Raw genomic sequence first — 23971 nt, 5'->3', positions numbered from 1 at the left:
CTTAACAACAAGGAACAATCTTGGTACACGACATCTATCTGTTTATTATTCCAAGATACCAAGATACGGGAAGCATACTAAAAAGCAACATCCTTGCACCAAAACAGCGGAAATAGTTTCTTGTAACAATTCATAATATGCTTTGCAATTTCCCCTGCACAAACAAAAGAACTATCTGAGCTTGTGGGTAGCAGGAGAACTCCAAAACAAAATCAGACCTACAATTTAAGTGCAGGGTCCCAATATAGTAGCTATTGATCACCCCATCAACAAGGCGCCATGATGTTCATGAGTTTTCTTTAGCATGCATTCAGAAATCACTGTTAGATACAAGATCATCACCTAACATCATCAATTAGCATGAGCTTTTGACCAATATGCAGCAGACTTAAACAAACAGATTATATAAAAGCAAAACTGACAGTCTGCTGAAGGTTTATACATCCAAGCAACAAATACAAGTAATAACACTCCAAAAGCTCCAGGCTATTATTTGATATAAGACCATTTTTTCGCAGCAAATACATAACTTGAACCGATAAAAAAGGTAAATGTTTTAACATTATCACAGCACTGGGGCTATATTATTCCTTATTATGGAGTCGGAATCACTTGCCCATAAAAAGCCGTAAAGATTGATGTAATATTTTTCATCTAACATAAAAACCACCAATCCATCTTAGCAAGTACTCCAATAACGGGAAGTCAACTCTTGTGAGAAAGTAACTACTCAGTCACTCTATTTAGACTACATTAGCAGTCACTTCCAAAATTTCAGGAAAAATGTCACAGTCCAGAAAGTGCATCGAGTTTAACATGCCATTAAACTGAACCGAGGTAACAAGTTCACTTCCCAACCGTTTTAGGCATCTCGGATTTACACACAATCTACACATTTGCTCATCACACAAATTAGGAGGCAACAATAATGATATACCCATCAAGTTCACTGCAATCTTTTTATCCTACCTGAGATGTAGCCTGCAGGTGGACGTTGGATTCAAGGTTGCCTGGCCCCAGAACTGAAACAGTAGCAGGCAATTATGAGAGTTATTAACAAGAAAATAAATATGCATTGGTGGTTAAATAAAATGTCGCGACAGATGGCCAGAGATAACAGTTACTACTATTGTTGAAATAACTTACAGTGGGACAATGCACAAGCTTGACTGTTCACAAGAAATAAATAATATCTTGTTCTTCTTCCTCTGCACCGAACTCTCCCGCGAGATTATTCCTCCCCTCCTTCCTCAGATCTGCCACAATTGTATTTAGAAATGCACGAGGACATCCTCAATTTCCCAAAGGATGTCGCCTACTGAGCAGTACATGTAGACAATTATGTCCAAGCCTATCAGGCTATAAACTATTATGCTCAACTGAAAAAGCAAATATTGAAATAATAGTTATTTCAAATTTCTTTTATGTGCCCTGCACAAGGTTTTATAAGTCTGTATAATTAATCCATATACAAATAAACATATATTTAGTATTTCTATATGGTTGAGATCTAGGACATTGTTTACCAAAACTTTGTTACTATGATATGTTCTTCAAATGTGCCAAACATATAAGTTTTTTCCCACTCCCTACGGTTGTAAGGTCATGTGTTAACTAAAGATCGACAGTCAACACCAAATCTTTATGTCCATAAAATGCGAAAGGGACAACCTTTTTACTGATTAGTTTCAAAGTCAACTAACATGTATTGATGGTTTGTATGGAATATATATTTTAATTAAATTGTCTAGATAGATGTACACACCTCAAGAAAAATAGCAAGGAGAGACTATAATCATCTGGTCTGAGCATCAGTATAGGTGTTGGCTAAGACGTGTTACCATAAAACCTATATTCTGTAAGAACATCATCATAAAGAGAGGTGATATCGCGCCATCCATACTCGATATATTAATCATAGAATAGGCTTTCTCCAAAACACAAACGCGAGTATCTTGAGATAGTTTCTCAAGATATGAAGAATGAGAATGGATCACAGTACATATATGCACACAGTAATAGCATTAAGTGTCAATAGCCACAGAGAAAAGAAAGAAGGGAATTGTCCATCATGTGGGTGATCATAGTGACGGAGATATCGACAATGTGGGTGAGTGCCCTATAACCTCAGCCTTGCTGATGAGTATATCTAGGTGCATCCAAAATATACATGATTATTTTTGTTCTGTGCTACATGGAAAGTGCATAGAGCTCATTTGCTTTGCCTCGTATGATTTTAAATTCTACATAATACTTCAATAGATGATAAACCTAAAGAATATGTTTTTGGTTATGTTAGTTGGAGGCTTTACTTAGAACGCATTTGTCAAAACATGTTGTGTTTCAGCTTTAATAATAACTAAATCATTGCTTCATGAATTCAGCTAACTCTACCGCAAATACCAGTTAAATTTCTCTTGATACGGGGTAACTAATTGAGCCATAGAAAAACAAAACTTGGAATGTCAAAAGGACGTAGACAGAGTCTATACAGACATCACGACACAACAAGATATAAAATAGGATGTAATAGTGACTATGCTTTATTTGTAGTAAAACTATCACAGAGAAAGAAAATTGTTGGACAAACAATCCTCTCTTTTTCATATGTGATTGGACAAACAACCATATGTTTTCATGTGTAACAAAAACACTAATTACAACTCAAACGTTAGAAATTCTAATCAAGGCCCCCTTCCATACACAAAGGAACAAAACCACCAACATTTCCATGCACAAAGGAACAATAATGTTAGGCCCTACCTGAATCCAGACAAGGAACAAAAAAGCATATATTTACACCCCATCAAAAAACAAGCATGGAAACAAAGGAACTACAAAAATATAAAGCATAGAGAATAGTACATTTGGCCTTTACCAGAAAAGGAAAGCCTCATTGGCCAACCAGGGCAAGCAGAACATGGTGAGCCCCAAAACACAAATTGCCATGCAACCATACACCTAGCTCTGGAAAAGAAGATGCGTGGATAGGAGGAGAATAGGGGTTGACCTGCAGATCCGTGAATGGAGACGCGGGAGGGTGCTGATAGACGGTGTGCAGGCCCAACCCCGGCTTGTCGCTCAGCCGGCGGAGACGACATTGAGCCCTCAATGCATCGACGGCTTTGTGTTCGCTGTATGGAGCCGCAGAAAAAAGAAGATCAGAACTGTGTATATATGGACATCTATGAGAGAGTGAACACTGGATGCAGAGGAGAAAATGGAACCAAATGGTGATCATTACTATTCAACTTGAAAGGAAGCGCAGTTTATATCCATGATTTCCCTCTTGTGAAGCAAGCATCAAACAGCACAGAAGCAATGAAATTGCACATTCAAATAGAACAATACATGACATGCTCTTGTGTCGAGAACAATTGCAAGTATTTTGTGCACATCACATCAGATTTGCAGGGGTAGCTCGAGAACGGGTGGGGCTCACCACGTGTGGGGGTAGCAGGAGGAATAGGCAGAGCAGCCTTGAGTGCCGTCCACCTGCAGAAGCAGCTTGTCCTCATCGGAGCAACCTTCACATAAAACAAACGCAGGAATCAGAATAAGAGGAGATGAAGAAACAAAGAAGAGATTCATGCCCACCTAGAATAGTGAGAGATCCACCCAGAACAAAGACCATAATAAACTAAGAGCCTAATCAGGTTGTCATGGTTAAGAACATATATAGCAGAACAATTAATGATTGATGCTGCTAAATCAACAACCCAAAGCTGAAGCTTTTTTTGATACATGGCTGCTGGAAACATGCAAATACAATGAATTAGAGCATCTCCAGCCGTTGGAGCCCCCCAGGACAATCGCCGGGCCAAATATAGCACGTCCTGGGGGGCAAAACACCTTCGCCGAATGAAACGCGAGGACAGTTTCCCAGCCGTTGGTGCCCCCAGGACAGTCGCCAGGCAAAAAGTGAATGAGTGGACCAGAAAAAAATGATACATGGAGGAATATGATTGGCTGTTGCTTCCGCCGGCGCCCCTAGCAGCCCCCCAGCGCGTTGGGTGTGGCCTGGGTTCGCCGGCACCTTTTTGAGGTCTTGGGGGGCATGGCTGGGCCTTTTTTTGCCATTTTTAGCTCGCCGGCAGAAGAAAAGGCGCCTGGGGGTGGCACTCGGGGGGGGGGGGGGGGGGGGGGGGGGGGGGGGGGGGGGGGGGGGGGGGCTGGAGATGCTCTTACTACTTGAATGAAGAGAAAGCATGTTTAATTACCGGGTGCATGGCGTTGTAGTGGAGGAGAGCGTGGCGGTGTCGTGCCTTCTACTGAACCTGACGCATGATGGCGGTGTTGTGCCTTCTGCATCAAATGCAATTGGAGCAAACTTACTTGGTACTGTTATAATTGTTCAACATAGATACTTCAGCAGCACTCTGCCCTATTAATGAAACATGGACGAGGTCTTCTCATCAGAGCGACATGATGGACAAAGTTGGAACCAGTGGCGATGGGGTAACCTCACACACATCTTTCCATAATGCAATTCTGCAGACACAACCAAAGTATATTTACTATTTATTTTTGAGTCAATTGCACGGTTCAGTTTTATTTTGAGTCAATTGCACGGTTCAGTTTAGTCCAGAAAGTTACAAGTCGTGTTTGATGGTGGTTGACAAATCATCTACAAGTTGTGTATTTTATGTTGATTTCTTCCTATGAACATGGTAAAATGTCCACACCTCCCTGCATTGGCTCTCTACACGTTCACGGTAGGTTTAGTAGGGGGTTAAAAGGTGGCTCATTTCATCATACCACTTGTCTGAATTTCTGAACATCTAAACCACAGTGGTCATAACAATAGTTTGTTAACTCTAAAAGTTGAACATTGAATGTGACTGAATTTCCCCACAAAAGAAAAAGAACATGACTGAATTGAACTGAATTTTTTAACACTGAAATTAGCAATCACCACCAGGTTGTTTCCAGAAGTAGAAAGAGGGGGTGGTGCCTCGTCCACCTGCAGCAGCAACAACAAAAGCTCCACCACCTCTTCCAGATCGGAGCAACTGCGCACAAAACAAACCAAGGAATCACAAGGAGGGGAGATGAAGAAACCGACAAGACAAGGGGTTTAGGTATCATGCGCACGCACCATAGTTGGAGATCTGTGGATGAGCTCGTCGGAGATGGCCTGCAGCAGGCGCGTACTTGGAGGGCCAGGGATTCGAGCGTCTCCTTCCATGGCTGTTGCCGGGCCGGACCACCATGGCCGACCTCGAGGACGGTCGCGGATGAGGTCGATGACGAAGTGTCGATGGCCCTGTGGATCTGGGCGCTGCCTCACCTGGTCGCTCGATCCCTTCCATCCCCTCCCCTCCCCTTACCTTTCCTTGGTGACGGTGAACTCCAGGTCGGCCTCGGGCGCAGCCTTTGAGGAGGTCGTGCGCTTGCGCGAGGAGCCTCGCGATGGCTCGGCGGCCAAGGGCTGCGAGCTGGGCGGCGCCATATAGGATGCGTGCGGCTGGCTGGGGTTCCGGGAGAGGATTCAGATCAGGGGTGAGGGAGGAAGGAAGAGGACTTACACTTCTTCCCAGCCATGGCTGGCTCAGCTGCGGGAGAGGAACGGGGAGGGGATGGTGGCGCGGCTGCGGATGGTTGGCGGCGGACGGGGAGGATGACTGGTGGCGGCGGCTCTCTCGAGAGAGAGATGTGAGGGAGAGAAAAATGAGGGAGGCACTCATTGGGGGAGGAGGCAGCGAATCGGAAAAGGGCACAGATGCGAAATGACCAAAATGCCCTGGGTGGGGGACGTGAATTTCAGCAATGGCATGAGATCTTTTACCGCTGGACAGCGCCGATGGGCTACACCGGACGTGCCCCGGCCACCCTTCATACCTGTTTGGTCAGATATTTGTGTCCGTGACTTCTACTAGCGGCCGGCCTGAAAGTTGAAAAAAAGGAAAATTCATAAAAAAGAATAAAAAAAGTTGATGCAAAGTTTTGGGCAGCTAGCATCTTTTGAACAATCTCTTTTGCTGTTCAGCCTGCTCTGTTCATATAAGTGATAAGTGTTGGATTTTTTTGTCTGCTCTTGGTTGCCATACACTACGTTCATACCTCACTTATATCTAGCTACTTGGAGCTATTATATTTTCGTCAGTTCCCTCTCGCTTGATTCAGTATCTGGGCTTAGATTATTTTATCTCTTACTAGTCGACTATCAGCACTAGTTAGGAGTTTGAGCAATTATTCATCTTGCATTACTTTTAGCAAAATTGTGCCACCGATATTGTGAGTTGAGAAAACCTTCACCAAGATCCACTTTCTATATTGTACCTTGTTCGGTGATTTGGCAATCACTATATCTAACTTTGATAACTTTTGAAGGCACCAAAGGCCGACAACCACTGCAGCACGGTAAGATCTGGTAAGATCTTGGTAATTGCTAGAGTGTTGAGAGAATTTTTCCGCCACCTCCGAGTAGTACTATAGAAACATTATACTTATTATTTTTGTTTTTTGTGTGGTACTAACCATGGAAGATTTTAGAGTGGTTGACATTTGGGGTGCGTCTATTGTGGGAGATGACTTGCCATATATTGATAAAGATCACTCTTTCCCACCACAAAAGGTACGACGATCGTCACATGATGTACATCATGGTAGAAACACACATCATCATGTTACCTCTTTGCCAAATTTTAAGGGTAAATATGACCCCGATTCATATATTGATTGGGAAATTGAGGTAGAAGAAATATTTGCTAGCCATGAAATTCCCAAGCATAAGAAAATAAATGTTGTCACTAAAGTGTTTTTAGGTTTTGCTTCAGTTTGGTGGAGAAATTATTGCAGGAAAAATATTGATAATAGGCCTTCTACTTGGAAAGATTTAAAACTTGTTATGCGAGACCGATTTGTTCTTCATATCATGCCAGTGATTTTCTTAGAAAATTACAACGTTTAGCACAAGACAAAATCACTGTTGAAGAATATTATGACAATTTGTGTATTGCTTTGTTTCGTTCTGGCTTAGAAGAATGCGAAGAAGATTTTCTGAATCGATTTTGGAAAGGTTTAAACCATGATATACAAGACATAATAATGCATGAAGACTATATTCTATCGATCATTTGTTTCGTCTTGCCTGTAAAGCTGAACAGAAATTAAGAGGACGTGTCTACATGACGAACAAGCGTGTGATGGAATCCCCATCAAAGAAGGTTACTTCCTCCCCTGCACCACCAACTATGATTGCACCACATGGACTTTATGAGGCATCGTCACCGACCGTTCTTACTTCATGTGAGCGAGGCCTACAACACTAGTAGAAAATAGGGCTTTGGTCCAGGTCTGAAAAGGGAATTAATCCCGGTTTCCCTATGAACCGGGACTAATGGGTGCATCAATCCTGGTTCGTAAAGCCAGGGCGCCGGCCGGGCCTCGGGGGCCATTGGTCCCGATTCGTCTGACCCCTTTGGTCCCGCTTCCAGACACGAACCATGACCAATGGGCCTCGCTCCTAGCCCACAACCTTTAATCCCGGTTGGTGGTTGGAACCGGGACCAAATGGGGTCCTTTAGTCCCGGTTCTAGCCACAAATCGGGACTAAAGAGAGGCCTATATATCCCCCTGCCCGCGAGCAGAGAAGTGCATTGCTCTGTTTTTTGGCCGGCCATGGGAGTGCTTTGTGGTGCTCTAGCTCACCTCCTATGCACATGAGGTGTTCGGTGAAATGCCCGAGACATACTTAAGCTTTCTCCTCTCGAAGCTCCTTGTCCAAACTCCATTTTCCTTAAGATTTGTCTAGGTTTGGCGGTCCATCCTGTCCCGTCTCCGTTCTCACCGCCGTCGATCGCCCGCGCCGATCTCGTCGCCGGCACCACCGTGGTGAGCCTCTTGTTCTTATCTTCTAAAAGAAAAAAAGTTCTTACTTGTATGATTTAGATAGATACTTGTATAATTTTCTTACTTTTATTATTTTTTGTTATTATATAGTGCGATGGTTTTGTTATCCGCCTCCGTCGGCCCTCGTCCTGTCTATGATTCGGATGTGGTATATATATTATATTTTATAACTATTTTGTTCATTTAGTGTGTATGAAAATTATGCCGACCAACGTGACATAGATGTTTTTATCAAGGAGGTATGTGAACCGGAAATTCCAACCGACCCTATTGTTGAGAGGTTAAATTTAGTTGAAGAAGAAAACAATTACCTGAAGAAAAAATTGAAAAGAATTAAGGAGGAGAAGATGGGATTGGAGTTGCATGTTGTGGATGTCTTCAATGATCACAAGATCAAGATGGATGCAATGCGCTTGAAGATTAGAAAGATTAGAAAATATGCCATTCATACCGAGGCTTGGCATCATTATGCCGTTGGATCAATTGTTACCTTAGTTGCGATTATGATCGCATTTGTTGTTGCATTGAAATGTTTTACATTGTTTCAATGTATGGTTTAATTAGATGCTCTAGAGAGCTATATATATGTTGTTCAATGAGAACTATATATGTATGAACTTTATGTATTTATTTTTTCAGTAATAACATTTGATCACTATTGTACTTTGGTTTTAATGTGATGATGAACTTCTATTAATTTGGTCTTCTATATTCATGTTGTTCTGTAATGGTTTTTGACACACTTAATTATATATAATGCACGCAGATGAACCGGCAATGGATGTACGATGATGTTAACATCAGTCTGTTTATATTGAACTGATGATCGTGTATTACTACTGAAGTCAAGCAATGAGGTCTAGTTTGTTGAAATTACATATTTGGCTCGGTTATAGTTTATTCCATTGCTTTTCTTTTTCCATGCCTTACTACTGAACTGAACTAAAGCACTTCTGTTTGAAAAATTACAAGGAGACTTCTACAGCCTACTAGCGTGTTCTAGCTTGCCGCTGATGTGTATTCATGCTGATGAAGCTTGCTTGCCTAGCTGCTAGACTGATTCTTGTTCTGTTATGGGTGCCGTGGTTATTTGAACTTTAATTGCAGCTACTATTACAGTGTGTGCATACATGACTGAAACTGTATGATGTGTGTGCCATGGTTACCTGAACTTCAATTCTAGCTACTATTCAAATCTAATACTAGCACGTACATGACTGGACTCGTACTACTGCGTACTAGTGTGCCATTTTGCTTATTCTTTCCTTGAACTTTGCATGCTCTCTGTTTGGTATCTCTTAAAGTAATCATACTTTTGGTGCGTTTCGTGTGATCCTCATATTCGTTAGTTAGTTAACCCATATGCTATACATTCCTCTTACATGCATTTGAGGATTGGCTATGCATGACCTTATCATTTTGGTCATGACCGTGCAAAGAAATGATGGCTCGGCTGTAAGGGCATATCAACATTCCTATACTTGTGTGCCATGTGCATTGGACGACCCCGACCACCGGCACCACTGCTTCCCGACCTCCTGCTTGCATCACCATCTCCGGTGGGGCTCTGCCGCCGGAGCACCCTGGCAGTTCACAACCACCACTCCAGGCCGTTCAACGCCACCACCCCAGGCCGTTCATTGCTAGCAGCACCCTGGATCCCACCCCTTGCCCTAGGAGTTTCAGTTATCGAGTGAGTTTCAGTCCAACTTGAGCTTTCAGTACAACTTGAGCTCCCTGAGATGATCATATAATTAACTTCAAAATTACTAGATGGTCCATGTATTTTACAGCAAGTCCATGTAGTACTACATGCGAAGTACAAAAATTACTTCTAGTGAGAGTTCATTTAAATTCTGGTCAGTTCATCTCCTCAAAACATATTTACTTCTGCTCTGCTCTGATCTTTCTCCTGAATTTTTGATGTTGCATCCTCTCTCTCATGATGTGATGTTGTTGCTCTCTCGTAGCTAAAACATGGTCCCAGAAACATCCTATAGCTGACCACAATCTGTAATTCTGAAACTACATGTTGTCCTGATCCTTGAGCATCTTGTAGGCTGACAAAAAAATTGCACTATCCCCGATCTCCTTCGTCTCCGGTGCCGGCCGGGGGACACCGCACGCCTGCGCTCCACACTCTCTGATCTTCAGCGACGACGCTCCCTACCCCTGGATGTCCCGTTTTCTGGTTGTCTCCATGCCGCATACCACCCGCTTCATTACCCAGCCGGTGACTGACTTGCATCACCACTCTCCTATATTCTGATGCGCCCCGGTATCATCTTGTCTGGTCAACTTCATATAAGTTCAGCAAAAGGCTTCATATAAGTTCCATATAAGTTAGACAAGTTCATATAACTTCATATAAGTTCAGCAAAAGGCTCCCTTCTAGTGCCACTACTCTCCTACAAGCATGCTTCAGGTCAACGCATTCGAGCGTGCTTCATATAACTTCATATAAGTTTGCTGAACTGAAGTTTGTTTCAGTTCAATTTCATTGGTGCTTCATGCACTGATGCCCATGTGAAAATCTGAAAGTACACTCAGTTTAGTTTTCGTATTGTATTTCAGTTCAAATTTCAAATTCTATTCCAGTTCAATTCTTGTTTTGTTACACACTTGCTGAACATAAAGCTTGCTGAACTGAAGATAGCGTACGAGTCTAAAGGAAAATTCGGAGTGCAGCAATCTGGGCTTGATGGTTTACCGAACTGAAGCTTGCTTTCGCATACATTTACTTTTCACTATCTTAATTCCAAAGAGTTTGCCTAATGTGTTGACCTCCAAAGTTGTAGTGCTGCCTACCAATGAAAGATTGTATGTGCTCAAAACTTGTGCCTTGCAATTTGTGATACTTAATTCGTATTGTGAATTGTTAATTTTGTAATATCCGTGCACTGTCCACCATCTTGATCTTGAGTCTAGAGGAAATTAGAGGAATTTGTGATCAGTAGGACTTCTATTGACAAAGGCTGGTTATAATTATAGTTCACTTTAGCTTTGAATGAGTTCTAGCACGATTACTATTAGGAGAAAGCCATTTTTGGTTCGAGTTTTCTATTCACCTACTCTTAGGGGCATACGCATAACTGCATTTCAAGATACTAGCACTTGCTACATACGCAATTTGTTCGATTTGCAAAAAACTGACAGTACATATGTAGAGGGATGGGTTTACACGAGAGTAGTATGTTCTTTATAAGGAAAATTACAGTCACTAATAAAAAATTAAGGATACTTTTGCTTTTGTTCACGACCTCCATGCCGATACTATGAGTTGTACTCCTATGAAAATAATTAAATTATTATTACATACAATGCCTACGATAAATTGTCTGGCTCAACTACTCAAACTTGAACCTGCAAGATGCTCTTTCTTTCTTTTGGCAGAACCTCTACTTCAAGTAATGTTTTGTTCATCCGTATAAACAATTCCACACACTATTTAGATAACGAAATATGTATATGGCAACCGTGTGGCAGATTGTGAAACTGCCACACGCATCCAATGTCATCAATTCTCTCCCGCTTGTGCCTTCCTAATTTTCGTAATCGTCATTTATGGCCCCACATGCCTTCTTGATTTTCAGCAAAAATAATGCTTAGACTAGGATTTGATCTCTGGTCTGCAGGTAATTAAAAAAGGGAGCTAACCACCTCACCTATGATACTCATTGTTGAACATTCTAAGGGTAATACTGTTTTTGACATGTTTTTGCCTTTAATACGTTAGCAACTTTTTGTTTCAAGCATCGTGGTAACTTTGATCATTGGGAATAAATTTGTTGAACCTGCCCTCCGGTAATTTCTGTAAATAGTACGATAACATTCACGCCATAGACCTGATAATTTAGATACAAACATCGTGGTAACTTTAACCATTGGGGAAAAAAATGTGAAAAGATACCTGATAGTTTATGTGTAAATAGATGGTAATATACGCAGCGCACATCAGATAACTGAGGTAGAAGCACCATGGTAACTTTGACCGTAGGGAATTTTTTTTAAGATACTCCGGTAACTTCTGTGTAAATAGCACAGTAGTATACCTCCCTCCCCTGGCATTTTTATGTGTAAATAGTATGAAAACATATGCACTGCGATAACTAAACACCATGATAAATTTTTGACCCATGGGGGGGGGTGGAATTTGTTGCTGAAACATATCCCTGATAAATTTTACGTAAATAGCATGATATTTTAAGCACTACGGGCTTGATAGGTTACCTAGAATCACCATGATAACTTTTTGCCTCGGGAAAAAGTTGTTCAAAACATCCCCAATAATTTTTGTGTAAATAACATGATAATATAAGCACCGCATAACCAATAACTTGCAATATAAACATGATGATAACTTTTTTACCAAAGGAAAATATATAAGTTGTTAAAAACATACACTTGCCTCGCGTGTGGGCCTCTTGGATGAACACAACACATGGCGTGCCACGGGAAAGTCACATAATGTTTAGTGTCACGAGGGGCACACGTGCTATAGGCGTGATAAGTTACGCAAAAACATCATGGTAATTTTTGACTTATGAGAAAAGCTACCGAAACACACCCATGTTTTTAGGTGCAAGTACCATGATAATATACGAACCGTAGACCCGGTAACTCATGTACAATCCCCCATGGTAACTTTGACCGGGGGGGGGGTTGATGTACATATACCCTGATAACTTATGTGTAAGTACCACGGTATTTTACACATCGAAGACCTTATAACTTGTGTACAAAACACAGTGGTAACTTTGAAAGGGTGTAGTTGTTGAAGCATAGTACCTGATACGTTCTATGTAAATAGTATGGTAAGTTATGCAACACAGGCCTGATAACTTTCATATGAATATCATGGTAACTTTGTCCTAAGGAGAAATCATGTGGTAGACGTGAAGAAGTGGCAGTTTTCTCGGGGGTAAGCGCCCGAGATGTGCGGGAGAAGCAGGTTTCTCAGGCGAGCCTGCGGGGTAATTTGGGAAGAGGCGGGGTCAAAGAATGAGGGATCGTATGGTACTTTTAAATGGAAGAAATAGAGGTGTGGCAGTTTTGCTTATATGGCACACGTGTGCCAAATATCACAGTCCTTTAGATAAACAGGTTGTTCCTTTCTTTCTTTGGCACTCTGTATTTTCTTTTAAAACCCTCTACTCCCAACAATGATTTAGAAAAAGCTTGAAGTAGATGTTACAACAGGTTTGAGTAGATGTTTAGTACATGTACCAACGCGTCACCTTGGCAGCCATCGCTACTCCTACTGCCGGCGAGGTCATCTCTGGTTTCGTTTTCCTTAACACTCGGTAAGGGAAATGATTGTTTAACTTCAAATCTCTTTGGACTGATAGTTGAAGTTTTTCGTATAGAAGGTTCAGAAAGTTTTGTTCCTTAAAATGCACATATTTTGAGTACACCATTGTTATGTATTTCTGAATTTTGCTCTTGTGTAACAGTTCAACATGTCTTATGTCATCAATTCATAATGAAAAAAGCGGGAATAGTTCAAAACATGTGTGTTAAAAAACAGAACAGTATAGATAAACTTTTATATCAGTTCGATGGAATAAATCACATCAGTTCTGACTTGGATCGGCTGTTGCCTACAATGCATTGAAAGTAAAAATTTGAATCAAATCAATCCAGTTGTTCTATATTGGCTTAATGTTTTCGTATCTTTATCTTATTGATGATGCTCTGAACTGAACAAGAGTGCTGGGTAATAAGTGTGCCTTTGGTTTAATACTAAAAGATATGTTCCCTGACTTATAGTAGCAAAGTCTCATGAAAGTGCATGTTTGGTGGCTTCAATTAATTTTAAGCTTGCGTGCAGGATGGTGGCAGTCGTGGCACAGAATTGGACAAAGAAAAAGAGGAAAGCCGTCCAAAAAACTGAACATTTTTTCATTTTCTCTCTAGCTGAATGAAGCTAGACTGATGTACTACATTTCATCTCTCTGCACAGCAGGTTCATGTACATCGACGAGAGGAGTTCACAATATATATCAAACAAAAATATAGTTTAGGTACAGAGGGAGTTTGATGCCTGTATATGCATGTAGGGAGGTTCTCTCACTTTCCATGCGGGTGGAGAAGTATAATGGGATGAAATGCGTATGTATATGACTCATGCTATGTTTAGCAAGTTGCTGCCTGATGCCTATTTTTAATTCTCTACTGGTTTGGTGTCTAAAACCTTTTGTATAGTTTGTGCTTTTGCTTTTTGTATGCTTTTTTCAAAATGAAAGAGGACAAAATAGCTGCAAAATTTAGGGGTACATATATAATTTTTTCGTGCTTATGAGAACTGATTTTTTGCTGTTTGGTATTCAGAATAACAGGGAAAGAAAGGATTCCATTTCCTGAGAGCTACAAATCACAGTAGTTCATTAGTACATATCCACCTAAGCCCGTTCAACGATGTAAGCCATGCAAGTCCGAAAAGAAATGGACAGAACAATGGTGGTAGTGAGAAGAATAGAGTCCGTTCAATGATGTAAGCCACGTAAGTTCGAATGGATTCACATCAGTACAAACTCGAGAGGGCATGTATTACCGTCGAGAGCAAGTTCAAAAGGATTCACATCAGTACAAACTCGAGAGGACATGTATTACGGTCCAGAGTACATTCTTCAGTTTACCAAGAAATTCATGTATTACTATCCATAAAGTATGTATAACTATTGCTACTCTTCCCCAATTCAATGTACATATAGAAACAATTCAAATATATGTTAAGAAAAACAATTTGGTTCTAAGTTATATAGTGATTCAATACACAAAAAATTGTGGCGGTTCGGCAAAACGATTCATATCAGTACAAACTCCATAGGTCACAAGTTTAGAGGACAAAAATTTAGCAGAAGAAAAAAAAACGGTGTGATTTACCAATAAAATTTTGAGGAAGTTCGCAGAACAAAACAACATAAATTCGGAGATCCTGGCACTGACAAGAATGCTCAGTATAAAAATGAACAAAGCTCCGTTCGTACTATCAATTGCGAACAAATGATGAAACAAATGCTCAGTACAAACCAACACATATCTTAGTTCGTACTATCATTTGCGAACAATTGATGAAACAATTTTCGGTAAAAAAATAGAGTAAAGTCTTGTCTATGAAAAAACGCTGAGTACAACCCCATACAGACATCAGTTCAAGTACTCTTTTTTTGGAACCTTTCAAAATTACTCTTCGAAGAATACATCAGTACAAACACACACGTAGATCAGTACAAGTACTCTGTTTTTTCTCACGAAAAAACAGCATGATGGGTCTCACGAAAAAACAGAGCAAAGTGTAGTTAGTGAAAACACGTTTAGTACAAAACCATGCAAGCATCAGTATAAGTACATTTTTTCGGAACCATTTAAAATTACTCTACAAAAAATAGCTCAGTACAAACATACACATATATCAGTACGACTAATCTGTTTTTCAGACGAGAAAACAGCAGGATCCGTCATGCCGTATTCAAGATTACTCTTAAATGGTTGCGAAGTAGAGAAAACGTCCAACATGAGTAAGTTTTGCATTTTCGATAGCTATCCAACAGTATATTATTTTCCCCATTTCAACAAACTTTTTAAAAAACATGTTCAAAATCAATTTTAACCGTATTTGAATTCGTATTTAAACCGTAAGGAATTAGAAAAAACTTTCTATACGCAAAAGTTGCGCATTTTCCATAGCTTTCCAACACCATATCATTTGTGTCAATCCTACAAACCGTTTGCAAAAAAGCAGTGAAAAAATATTTCGCCCAGAATTTCACCGTTTTTCAAATTACTTTTAAATCATATAGAATTTGATAAAATAGTAGAAATATAGAAGATGCGGAATTTCACAAGCTTTCCAATGCCATCTCATTTGCTCAATTCCGACAAACCGTTTGAAAATTAAGTCCAAAATATGATTCGCGTTTTCGGTTTGAAAAAAAAGGTTTTTTCAAAACTGCTCGTAAATCATAATTTTTTTGCAAAAACAAATTATAAGATTGTAATGTGGATGTCAAGAGCTTTCCAAAGATATATTACACGCCCTGTTTTGATAAAAAAATTGCAAAAACTTTTGAACTAAAGAAGACGATTTTTAACAGGAACAAAAAGCATCAGTTCAACCGCTTGAATTCACCATAGGGTAACAGAATAGCCCAGAGGTATATATATATATATATATATATATATATATATATATATGTCTATTATGCTAATATTAGCAGAATAGTTATTCTGATAACACTTCCGAAGTGCACGCTCAATGCAAGTGCACGTCATTGTTTGAACCAAGTGTGCTGCAGTACTCAGGCGAGTGAACTTCGTGTCGAAAAAACTACACGCTGTGTATTTTCGGTAGTTTTTTCACTCTAATTTTTTAACCGTTTATTGGAATGACGCGTGTAATATACCGTGGAGAAGCTATGGATTAGGCACAACTTTGCCATGTTGAACACTTTTCGAGATCCCCGCGGTTTAAGAGCAGTGTCAAAAACGGTGCTGCGGATGACGAGTGGTAGCGAGCGTATTTTCATGATTTTTTCAAAACCGCTCATCGGAATAAAGCAAATGATACGCCGTTGGAAAGATATCGTTGAGGCGCATCTTTTCCATATCTATTATTTTCTCTAATTCGTTTTGGTTTAAGAGCAGTTTCAAATTTACTAAATCGCGAAATTACGTTTTTTGAAATTTTTGCAATTTTCTATACTGTTTTCCCTGTAGTTTTTAAACCGTTTATCGAAATGAGGCGTGTAATACGTCGTTGGGAAGCTATGGACAAGGCGCAACTTCCATATGTAGAAATGGTTTCGAGATTCCCTACGGTTTTAAGTTAATTTTTAAAATGGTGCGGTGGACGATGAGTGGCAGCGGTCATTTTTTGCGAAATTTTTACAAACTGCTTGTCAAAATGATTCAAATGATATGGCATTGGAAAGATATCGACGAGACGCAACTTTTTCATGTAGAACACTCTCTCTCATCCTTACGGTTTAAGAGCAATTTTAAAATTACGAAAATGCGGACACTGTTTTTTGCGACACCCAAATCGGTGAGTGAACGTCATTCGACAGAAAACCGCACTGCATCGGACGAAACCGCACTTCATCAGACAGGCAAGTGAACTTCATGGTTTCCTTTGTCGGATGTATATTTTTCTTGGACGAGTTTTTGATGTTTTTTTTCAATTTTTTATGAACAACAGTGGACCGCAGAGACGCGAGCAAGCGCACCACATCATATATCGTAGTGAACCGCATTACTATTTTTATTGTTTTGCTAATTTTTTTTGCGCTTTCATGTTCGGCACAAGTGAACAACATCACTCTAAAAAATGAACCACATCCGAAAACCAAACGCACTACACTTGTTGATGTAGTTGACTGATTTTGAGACACACGAAACAAATTGCATTTCATACAAAGGGGTATGAGCTGCTAAACAAGTGGAGTGAACTTCTTTTTTCAATCATCCCACAAACCAAACAAATTGCATTAGAAAAAGAAGTGAACCTCCCATGGGGATTTCTTTCTCATTTTCTACAAGGTGAACCACTAAGGGGCTGCACTTTTTTTACAAAGGGAACCGCTATTTGTTTTTACTAGTGAACAACAGAGAGTTTCACAATGCACTACATGATGTTTCAATAAATACAAAGAAGTGAACTCCAGCAACTAGGGAGGCATCACATAATAAAGGTATCATGCGAACTGCACAAACTATTTAGCCGAGCCACACATGCGCGCAAACGGAGCTTCATGCCGCTCGGGCCGAACGAAGTGCACATCCACAAAGAACGTACTGCCCCCCAAAGCGAAGTGCACGTCGATGGCCAGCCAACCACACCGCAATGTTTTCAATCTGGGAAAAGAGCAGCACTTGCAGGCCATATGCTCAGATACACTGCAGCAAGATGGGCTTCTACATTTTCAATGGACAGGGAACTGCACGCACGTGTGTCCTCTCCACTGCTCGCCCCCGAGCCAATGGACTGCAAGGCTCCAGCGTCGCCTACAAATTGCAGAAAAACAAATCTGAAACGCATCAGCACTGTCACTGAGCATCCACACCACGAGCTTCTTCCCAATGGACTACAGCATGGGGCTCATGCGGAAGGGTAAACTGTGGGAGGGGGGCAAGATAACTTCATGCACCTGTGGGCCAAACTCCACGGCCGCATCAACGGATCCCCTGCAAAGTGAACTGCAGTGCCACTGCGCCGTCGTCATCCGCGCGCGAGTAGCGGTGTTCACCGAAGTTGCACAACCGCCGGCAAGGGAATGTAGAAGGAGTATTGGGCCGACAAAACAACTTGATACCCCGACGGATCTCAGCAACTTAGCAGGAAGAGGAGGCCATCGGGGCCTCGAACCAGCGTGGATCCAGCGCGGCCTGTGCGCCGATGAGTCCACGGGAGGCACGGGCATAGGAGTTGAAGTAGAGGAGGGGCACGGTGGAGTAGGAGAGCACATCGCCAGCGCCCCAATCATGAGATCCGGCGAGCCCGTGAACGGAGCTCGCGACCCCGGTGCAGCAGAGAACTAAGGGGAGTTGCCACCGTGCCGTTGTTGAAGAAGCAGGGTCGGGCTGGAGCAGCTCGTGGTAGGGTCGCGACGGGAAAGCTCGTGGAAGGGCACGCCGGCGTGGTCGCCCGGATCCGGCGGCGCAGGGTCGGGAGGGGCAACACGACCGGGGCGGCGATGAAGGTTGTCGATCGGGGCGGGAGGGAGAAGGTGGGAGGTAGGGGGTCGGCCATGGAGGAACGGAAGCGGGGCCGCACTACCGCCATACTGATGTGCTGCTGGTGGTGGAACGCGGTGGCCGCGACCTGGAGCGGTGGCGCGCAGAGGAAGGCAGGGGCGATGGGGGGAGCTGCGGATCGGGAATCACCGGGGAGCGGACTCGGCCGCACAGAGGAGGTTGCGGCGCGGCGGCGCAGAGGAGGTCGCGGCGCGGCGGCACAAGGGAGGTGGTGGTTTGGCGACGTCCGCGCAAGGGAGGTTGCGGGAGAGATAGAGATGGAATTGGGGGAGTGGGTATGAGAAGATAAGGTGGGCTGGGTTTTCCCTTTGCGCGAGCAGTTCGGTCCAGTTGTTTTTTTGGGTTAGTCTGTAGCTACGGTGAGGTAGGTAGTGTTAGCAGAATAAGGGTCTTAAAGGGTGTTATCATAATAGACCCACCTTATATATATATAGCCAATGAAGAACAACAATGGAAAGAGTGAAGACATCAAAAAGTTGAAGAATTTGAACAACTGAGGAAATTCAAAAATGAGTAAAAACTCAAATTCAAGATTTTCAACTTTTGGTGGTGGCGTGACCCACCGTATAAGAATGATGATTTCAAACACCATGTACAATTGTCGAAGGGCTCGGAGAATCAAATTCTTCGTTAATTTCTTCACACTTAGAGTGTTAATCTTCATTGAATGAAGAAAAACGTTTCTTCGTGTGTTGCACGTCTAAGTCATCAACTTTGCACAAGTGTTAGGATGTGTGTCCTTTTCAAAGGACATTCGAAGATTCTAGGATATTTAGCTCACACCGCAACTTGCTAAATCTCTTCTCATCCAAAGGCTTTGTGAAGATACCGGCTAGCTGTTCTCCAGTCTTCACATGCTCAATAGAAATGTCGCCCTTCAACACATGATCACGAAGAAAATGATGACAAATCTGAATGTGCTTTGTCTTCGACTGCTGAAGTGGGTTATGAGCAATCTTGATGGCACTCTCATTGTCACAGTAGAGAGGCACATTCTTTACATTAAAGCCGTAGTCCTTGAGGGTTTGCTTCATCCATAGCAATTGAGAACAGCAAGAACCAGCAGCAATGTACTCAGCTTCAGCAGTAGACAGTGATACGCAGTTCTGTTTCTTCGAGGACTAACAGACCAAGGATCGTCTAAGGAAATGGCATGTGCCTGATGTTGACTTGCGGTCCACAGGATCACCAGCATAGTCAGAGTGAGTACCCAATGAGATCAAAAGCCGAGCCCTTGGGATACCATATCCAAGTGTTGGTGTGTAAGCTAGATAACGAAGAATATGCTTCACAGCCTTATGGTGTGATTCCTTCAGTGCAGGTTGAAATCGGGCACACATGCAAACACTAAGCATAATATCTGGCCTAGATGCACATAAATACAATAAAGAACCAATCATGGAGCGGTATACCTTTTGATCAAAGTCAATACCATTTTCATCAGTGCATAGATGGCCATTTGTGGGCATAAGGATTTTGACGCCTTTGCAATCTTTCATGCCGAATTTCCACAATACATCCTTGAGGTATTTCTACTGAAATATGAAGATGCCATTGCGCTGTTGAAGAATTTGAAGACCTAAGAAGAATTTAAATTCTCCCATCATAGACATTTCATAGCGGAGGCGGTCCAGCGCCATTTGAGTGTATCCGGCTCATCTGGTCAATGTGGCGCACACGACGCTCAAGATCAACATATTGCAATATGGCCGTCGGTCCGAGTTCTCCATGAATCTCTTGCACCCAGGCTCTAAGGTGGAGGCCCTCGCGAACGGTGCGAGTCTTGCGTCGGCGTCGAGGGACGAGGCGAGGACTGGGGGGATCTCAGCCACGGATCTACCCTCTATCAAGTGGTCGGACCAGAATCTGCAGGTGACGCCAGACCCAAGATCCCAGGTTGTAGACGCGCTGAAGATGGCAGCCACGTCTGGGTCGTGAGGTATGTGTAAGTGGCTCCAGGGTTGCAAGGGGTCGGTGCACTGTAACCAAAGCAACCGCGCACGGAGGGTGATGCCGGTCCTTTGAATGTCCCTGATGCTAAGACCGCCAAGAGAGATTGGCCGACAAACTTGCTGTCAGTTAACACGTCATTGACCCCAATTGCCTTCGGTGCCTCCCGCCCAAAGGAATCCGCGGATGATGCGGTTGAATTTCTTGAGGATGGATTGGTTGAGAGCAAAGGCGGTGAGGAAGTATGTCGGGATAGCACTAAGTACGTGATGCACGAGAGCAAGGCGGTCGCCGTTGCCCGTTGGACATCATGGAAGCATGCCAAGTGGAGAGCTTGTGGCCGAGCTTGTCGATGATCGGGAGCAAGCTAGTCGTGGAGGCCTTGCAGACAGAGAGAGGCAACCCGAGGTATGTGATGGGGAACTGGGCTATGGGGCACTTCATCTCAGATGTGATCATCATGTTGTTGTCATCATCGCACTGGATCGGGGTGGCAGAACACTTGGCGAAGTTTGTATGAAGCCCGAATATGTGCAGGATGGTTCACACGGTGGTAATGTCGTGGCTCTCCGGGTGACAAAAGATGACAACATCGTCCGGGTATAGCGATATACTCGAGGCCACGTGCCGAGTGGTAAGGCGTCGAAGAAGGCCTAGGTCCACCGCACGGAGTAGCATTGTGTTGAACACGCAAAACGCGGAGATCAAGCGTGATGTCATGCTCCGTGGCACTTCCGAGCACATCGGAGAAGTGGTTGTAGGCGGCCTCAGCCATGGCCTCATGCCCGGTCACCACGTGGTCGCCCACACGGATAGATGTCATATGGTTGCGCTGTTTCCGGTGCAAGGCGTGTAATTTGTAGTAGGAGATGGTAGCATCATCGCTGCGAACCAAGATTGGGGGACTATGGCTTGTTACAACTCTAGATGCTAACACAGTTAGTTGTCCTAGTGACTCTGACTACCAACAAAGGGGAGAGATAACTGGATTCCAAGGCCCTCTTCATACAAACCTGTGTCGCTGCAGGGAAGATGTCGCATTCGTTTTGTGTCCGACTTGCTAAATGATAATGGTTCTTGGAACTTGGTACTTCTTCAGCAGTACTTCCCATCAGCTGATGTGGAAGAAATCTTAAAGATACGGGCATCTCCAAGATTAGGTGAGGATGTGATTGCATGGGGGCCAGGGAAGCTCGGCGTCTTCACGGTCAAATCAGCATATATGCTGGCTTTTGAAGTAGCTCACAGAAATACTGCAGAGGCGTCTAGCACATCGCCAGATGGTAGTAGAAAATGCTGGCAATATATATGGAGATGTGATGTACCCCCCACTGTGCGCAATTTTGCTTGGAGATTGACTACTGACTCTTTGCCGACATGGAGGAATAAACACAAGATTGGACTCACTAGTAGAAAACAGGGCTTTGGTCCAGGCCGGGTCAGCCCATTAGTCCCGGTTCAGTCCAGAACCGGGACCAATGGGGGCATTGGTCCCGGTTCATGAGCCCAGGTGGCCGGCCGGGCCACGTGGGCCATTGGTCCCGGTTCATCTGGACCTTTTGGTCCCGGTTGGTGGGATGAACCGGGACCAATGGGCCTCGCTCCTGGCCCACAACCATTGCTCCCGGTTCGTGCCTCAAACCGGGACTAAAGATTAGACCTTTAGTCCCGGTTTGAGGCACGAACCGGGACTATTGGGGTTGAGACCTTTAGTCCCGGTTCGTGCCACGAACTAGTACTAAAGGTCCCATTTTCAAACTCTACCCCCCCGGTGGATCGCCTTTTCAGTTTTAAAAAAAATAAAAGAAAATGATGGAAATGTCAAAAAAATAAAAGAAAATAAGTTCCCATGTGATATGTGGTCTAGTTGTTGGGAAAATTTGCAAATGTGAATTTTGACTTTATTTGCAAAATCTCTCTGAAATTTGTAAAAATGGGCATAACTTTTGCATACTAACTCGGATGAAAAAGTTTTTTATATGAAAAATCATCTACTCCAAAAGTTACATCCGAATTTAAGAAGATGGGCATAACTTTTGCATACTAACTTTCCCAATAAGAAGCATAGGGGAGTAGACCAAAGTAAGTCCAAAACAACTCATCCAGTTTCTAAGAACATAAGAAGATGTGCTTGAGTTTGTTGTGCGAAAGTACAGCCACATCTTCAATGAATGGAATCCCTTAACTGGATTGTATGACACCTCAGCCAAGATGAACCGCAGGTCTGCAGCCTTCTTGTGGCAGTTGAAATTTCTGCAGCAAGAGACTCATTAAATCGCTTTACTTGAAGACCGTAGATAGGAAGCAGGGGGCACCAAGACGGACCACAGATCTGCAGCGTGGTTGGGACAGTTCAGATTTCTATGTGAAGATGAAGAGGATCACAAGGATCTCATGGAATTGTTTTGCATTAAGACAGCAAAAGATAGGAAGGAGGAGGACGACCTGGAAGAGCAGCGCTAGGGATTTGTGGATGATGCGCAAGTGCCTCACATGATAGATCGGGGGAGGAAGAATTTGGCCAGGGAGATGATTTTTTTCACATTACATGGAGCATGACGTGGGATGGATTTGGCCAAGGAGATGCTTTTTTTTTCACATTACATGGAGCATGACGTGGGATAGTAACCCAGGACTCTTGAGTTGTCCAATGGACGGCTACAGATACTTAATATGGAGATCGGATGGATAATATTCTTAGTTTTTGAGGATTAACGTGGTCGCTTATTTGGTGCCTCTAATTAGTAAATATAAGATTGAGTCTATCATGCAAACTACTAAGTAATTAAAAGAATGACAAGTACTACAATTTCTTTAGTGATATATTAATTTTCAAAATAAACAAAGTACATATATACATCCTGATGGGACCGTGGAAATCTTGAGAAGACAGAGACGCCAGTTGAAAATTTGTCTGAATCGCAGTGGTGGACATAAGCTTGGCAATGGAGCCCTGATCAGGATGGCCTTGCTTGGTACCTTATGTGATTTTCCACACCATTGCTTGTGCACCCACCGCTCTGGCGTTTCAAGGTCTTGCGGGGGTGCCCTTTTGGCTTCGGTTGCCGCACACCACTGAGAATCTCGCGACCGGGGTGATGTTCTCGTGGCGTGCCTTAACCATATCTAGGGTTCTCGCCATCCTCTCAAGACATGTGTCATCATCGAGCAACCGTATGTTCTTTTCACAGGCTTTCTCCCCCCTCAAGTACATCTATCATTCGCGGCACACCTTCGACCAATTTGCGGTGTAGATGACTTGGGTCCAGCTCGTTAACCTACTTCGTGTCAGGCACTTCATCTGCTCATGTGTCCGGATCCACCTTATCCTATAGTCTTGGCATCACTATCCACAAAGAATCAAGGTCGCATATTCCCGACGTAAATGACGCGGGCCCGTCTCCTTACCCTT

General features: G+C 42.9%; 1 long non-coding RNA gene across 2 annotated transcripts; it reads right to left on the bottom strand.

Annotated features, from left to right (window-relative positions):
- Nucleotides 1-141: 141 nt before the first annotated feature.
- LOC125552970 lies at nucleotides 142-3075 on the bottom strand. Of its 2 annotated transcripts, none has more exons than XR_007303869.1 (3): nucleotides 1147-2992; nucleotides 970-1022; nucleotides 142-297 (listed from the first exon to the last, which is right to left on the bottom strand). It is a non-coding gene; the product is annotated as an uncharacterized LOC125552970 (long non-coding RNA). The 2 variants fall into 2 exon arrangements; XR_007303871.1 differs by lacking the exon at nucleotides 142-297 and adding an exon at nucleotides 3011-3075 and having other exon boundaries at nucleotides 704-1022; nucleotides 1147-1379.
- Between the last annotated feature and the right edge of the window lie 20896 nt (nucleotides 3076-23971).

This window comes from Triticum urartu, chromosome 4 (assembly GCF_003073215.2).
Source record: "Triticum urartu cultivar G1812 chromosome 4, Tu2.1, whole genome shotgun sequence".
NCBI classification, from domain to species: Eukaryota; Viridiplantae; Streptophyta; class Magnoliopsida; order Poales; family Poaceae; genus Triticum; species Triticum urartu.
This window is presented reverse-complemented; position numbering and strand designations above follow the sequence as displayed.